The sequence below is a fragment of the Micromesistius poutassou genome (assembly GCF_964030765.1).
Source record: "Micromesistius poutassou genome assembly, chromosome: 13".
In the NCBI taxonomy this organism is placed as follows: Eukaryota; Metazoa; Chordata; class Actinopteri; order Gadiformes; family Gadidae; genus Micromesistius; species Micromesistius poutassou.
This window is the reverse complement of record NC_140283.1, coordinates 461,323-466,322: the sequence shown is the minus strand read 5'-3', so window position 1 is coordinate 466,322 and position 5,000 is coordinate 461,323. Positions and strand designations below refer to the sequence as shown.

General features: G+C 43.2%; 1 protein-coding gene across 6 annotated transcripts in view; it reads left to right on the top strand.

Annotated features, from left to right (window-relative positions):
- ap3b2 (adaptor related protein complex 3 subunit beta 2) overlaps positions 1-5,000 on the top strand; it is a gene marked incomplete at both ends in the record, with an annotated part of 52,739 nt that overhangs the window by 16,619 nt on the left and 31,120 nt on the right. The gene's annotated exons all lie outside the window — the stretch shown is intronic.

Below are 5,000 nucleotides of genomic sequence, written 5' to 3'. Positions count from 1 at the left end.
ATGTTAGTAAACAATAGCCGTAAGGACACTTCAGAATGTTAGTAAACAATAGCCGTAAGGACACTTCAGAATGTTAGTAAACAATAGCCGTAAGGACACTTCAGAATGTTAGTAAACAATAGCCGTAAGGACACTTCAGAATGTTAGTAAACAATAGCCGTAAGGACACTTCAGAATGTTAGTAAACAATAGCCGTAAGGACACTTCAGAATGTTAGTAAACAATAGCCGTAAGGACACTTCCGGGTGGCAGAACGCGAGCGGCTACCACTGAGCTGAAGCCATCCAGCCGGCTGTAAACAGAGTCACATAAACATTGTTGTTGATCTGAAGTTGAAACAATGACGTAAACAATATAATATAATATAATATATAATATAATATATATTCATACATATTTATATATATTAATGAGACGTCCCGTAGCACCCCGCAAGAAGAAAATCATTAATTCAAGCCATTTACTCTGTTTTCTCGATCGTGGAAGGGTTTGTTTACTAGTGGTGCCATCAGAGAACACATCGGCTTTTGCCACCCGGAAGAACATATTGTGACGTCATGGTAAATTGTTGTATATTTAAGCAATAGATCACGACAGGCTGTGGTATACACTCATTATACCACAGTTAAGGGGCGTTGTCCATCCCGACACGCAGCGGAGGGGCGGCGACCCCCTTCACTGTGGTATAATGACCGTATATCACTGACTGAAGTGATCTATTGCTTTTATAAAACGGTTACGTAAATATGGCGAAATGAAAGTCATAGACACCCTCAATTTTGAAAAAGCTAGAAAGTCGGAAAAGCATTTTTTTTAACGAATACAAAAAAGTAGTCTCTCCTGGCTGCCGGCAAAGTGTACGGCGGTTGCTATGCAACACACTGTAGCGTCCTTCAGAGAGAAGGCTAGGCTAAAGACGGTAGCTTGGTTCGCCGGCAATTTAGCCTACTATCGAGTTCGAGTGAACTCGATAGAAGGCTAATGAGCGTATACCACGGCCTGTCGTGATCTATTGCTTAATTATAAAACGGGGGGCCTAAATCAAGCGATCTGATTGGTTCCCAACCGTTGTATATTGAGCGTATACACACAGCTATGACGCCCGTTCAGTTTACAGAGTTCAGTATCACTCCGCGCCTAACTCTAACTTTTGTTTATGTATATATAAAAGCGATAGCGTAGTTCACTGAAGCCTAAAAACATGTTGATTGCTGGAGAGGGTGGAAATGTTGTAAAGCAATAGGCACACGGTGAGTGAACTCGATAGTAGGCTAAATTGCCGGCGAACCGAGCTACCGTCTCTAGCCTTCTCTCTGAAGGACGCTACAGTGTGTTGCATAGCAACCGCCGTGCACTTGGCAGGCAGCCAGGAGGGACTGCTTTTTTGTATTCGATCGAAAAATGCTTTTCCGCTTTTTCAAAATTGAGGGTGTCTATGACTTTCATTTCACCGTACTACTACCATTTTACTCCCCTTAACTGTGGTATAATGAGCACATACCACAGCCTGTCGTGATCTATTGCTTAAATTTAATAAGTATAAACATTAAATACAAAATATATATACATATCAAATATTATACTATAAAAGTACTATAAAAAAAGTAAAATGTGCAATATTATAAAACTTACAGTATCTCTTATAAAAGATCAATAAAAAAGACACTCTAAATACACAGTATTTACAAAATGGAGGATGTGTGCAATAGTGCAGATAGTGGGAGTTTGAGGTCCTTCTCTCATCACAACAGGTGACGAATCTTGCTGCTGCGATCGCACACTGTTGTATTTCTGTATTTCAGTTTGTGAGCATCTGGAGTGTCTTTAAAGTCCTCGCATGCCTTTGTACTCCGTGGGAAGTGTGGTTCCTGATGCCTTCGTATGACTGGCAGGAGGTCAGGAAGTGCAGCTCTGTCTCTAGTTGGTTTTGTGTGCGGTGGGAGCACAGTCTGTCTTCTCTTGGGAGCCAGGTCTGTCTGTCTGTCCCTTCTCCATGGCCAGGAGTTCTGCATCTGAAGGATTTCCTCAGTTTTGGGTCGGTCAGGGTGGTCAGGTATTCTGCCACGGTGTAGTCTCTGTTGAGGGACAAAAAGCAAGCCAATTTACTCTGTTTTTTAAATTTACAACACCACATGCCTTTTTTAGTTTAAGGGAACTTATTTTGTCCTGTAGTTCTTTTAATGTGATTGGAGAGTCTAGTGGGTTCTGATAATCTTTAACAACTGATTCTAATGTTTGTAATTTATCTTGTATATATATATATATATATATATATATATATACACACTGTATTACAATGGGGCCAAAGAGATTGGAGAAGTGATTTACCCATAAATCTCAATTTTGAATGCTTAATTCTTCGCTTTTATTTGTTTAGTGTGTTCCAATTTTCCCAGAAATGGTTTGAGTCGATTCCTCAATTTGGTTTATCTGGTTCCTAACGTGTTGGTCCCTTTTTCTCCTTATTGTGTTTCTGTTTTGTTTTAAGGTCTCATAATAATGGAGTGTTGTTGTTGTCTGGGTCCCTATGTTTCTGATCTGACACGTTTCTCAATGTTTTCCTAGTGGTTTTGGATTAGTTGTCGAACCACTTATCATTAATGTTGTTTTTGTTCTTAGTTTGACCGTTTGAGACCTTCAGGTTTGATTGTCAGGCTGAGATGTTGAATATGTTGTTTTCTACTGCCATGTTGATCCCTTCGTTGCTGCAGTGAATGTTTTTGTCTAGGAAGTTATCTAGACGTGTCTGAATGTGTTTTTGCTTTATGGTGTTCTGATATGTTTCGACACTGCTCTCCTTCCATCTATAGCATTTGTTTATAGTGTGTAGTTTGTTTGGTTTTAATGCCTCTTGGTTAGGTGTTGGTCTATGTAGTTATGCTGTGATTTTGCTGTGGTCTGATAGTGGTGTTAAGGGTCTGACTGTGAAAGCTCTGAGAGACCCAGGGCTGAGGTCTGTGATAACATAATCGACAGTACTACTGCCCAGAGATGAGCTATAGGTGTATCTACCATACGGGGCTCTGTGGGATCTGCCGTTGACGATGTACAGTCCCTGGGTGCGGCACAGCTGTAACAGTTGTAGTCCATGTTTGTTTGTAGTTTTGTCGTAGTTGTATCTTGCTGGACACTTAAGTACATGTTTTTCTAAATGTTGCTCATCAACAAGGTTGTAAAGTTGTAACTACGATCTTTATTCATTCATTGCGCCGCGGCCGAACTGACGGGGGTATTCTCTGATATTATGAATCTTACAGACTGCGTCGGGTTCTCCGACTCTCTGGTACTTCCACAACAAGTAAAGACTCCTAGTGGGGGTTATGACGCCCATGGTGAGAAGGAATTAGGGGAAAGGAACTTTGGCTTTGACTCTCTGAAGTCCAGATTCTCTTCGGGTAGGCGACCCGAGCTTGTCCTCGGTCAGCAACTCCAGTGCATGTTGGGTGTTCCTGCATCTGAGTTTAGCCACTCTGTGTTTGGGGAAGAGTTTCTTCTCTTCTATGTACCTCCCATTTGAGTCTATGAGGAGCACAATCGGTGGGTTTTGTGTCTCCTCATTGGATCCGGGGGTACCTTCGGGGCATCTGGCAGGAGTGTTGTTTGGGGTAGGTGGGGTGGAAGGCAGCTGGTCTGTTTCTGCTGATGTGTGTTGCTCGTTGCAGCTCAGCTTCCTGACTTCCTTGTCTCCTCTTTGTCTTGGAGTTCCCTCAGTAGGGTCCAGAGAGCAGACATGTCTCTTTCTCCATTCTTGCTGCGTGTGGTAGGCTGGACTGCGGTCTGCCCTGATTGGAGGATGTTAAGCTGTTGTTCAAGCTCAACTTGCCTTATCTCCATCTGGGTAAAGCGATCCTTCATTTCCTAGAAGACTGAGGTTTCCCTGAATCAAAACTGTGCCTTTCTTGTACAGTTGAACAGTGGTTGGCTCATTATCTGGGTTTATTTTAAGGGTCCATCCTCCACTAAAGACCTCTTTCTCAGCGGAGGGATAGTGTGGCCTTATGGCAGTGTGCCATGCCTTGGGATTATCCGTATGGAAAATGAAGTTGTTTGTATTTCCATTATTAGGGCATTCTGCATCCAGTGTCTCTGGGTTGCTTTTGATGAGCTCTTCTTTACATTTGTTGAGTGCCAGCTCATTCGTTGCCCTGGTTGGATACTATATTTTGATGGCCTCTGTGGCTGTTGGGCAATAGTAGGGGGCACCTTCTGTACTTGTGTGGGGGTTGTTCTTAAGTACCGTCTCCATTGTTTCAGTGGAAAGGAATTTCACACCTTTCACACCTCAATGTACCTTTGCAGCCAAGTTACACTCCATTGATCTGACCTCTCGGTCGTATGCGGACTCCTCCGCCGGCAGAGCCAGCTCCTCCGGCTGGAGTCGGCATACGACCGAGAGGTCGGAACAATGGAGCATCTGAGACATGATATTGACCCGAAGTGAACTAACAGCTGTCTACTGAACATCTTTCTCGAATGCCGCCTGAGTTTGGTGTTGCTGGTGACGTAAAGAGGTCAACCGGTGGCTCTATTACCACTAGTTGAAATGGGCACAGCGCCACCTATCGTACCGGGGCATGACACGCTTCGGCCAATGAATCGATTTACTCACCGCCATGTATAACCGTACAATTGCAGTTGTCCAATTGAGGAGCATAGTCGAACTATGGCTTTAATCGGATTAAGCTGTGCATGTAAACGTACTGTGAGAGGCTCTGTTCTCCAGTCCCCATTGTCAGTCATGAGAGACCCCACTCCTACTGGAGACACACACACCCCAACACACACACCCTAACACTTACCACAATACACAAACTCAAACACACACTACAACTCACACATGGCAACACACACACCCCATGACACACTGCAACACTCACACCGCAACCAACAACTCATTACAACATCCATGTGATGTCCGTGTCCATATCTGTGTCACGTAAATCACAACAAAATAATAATACAATATTACCTTAAAATTGAAACACACACAGCAAGACTTT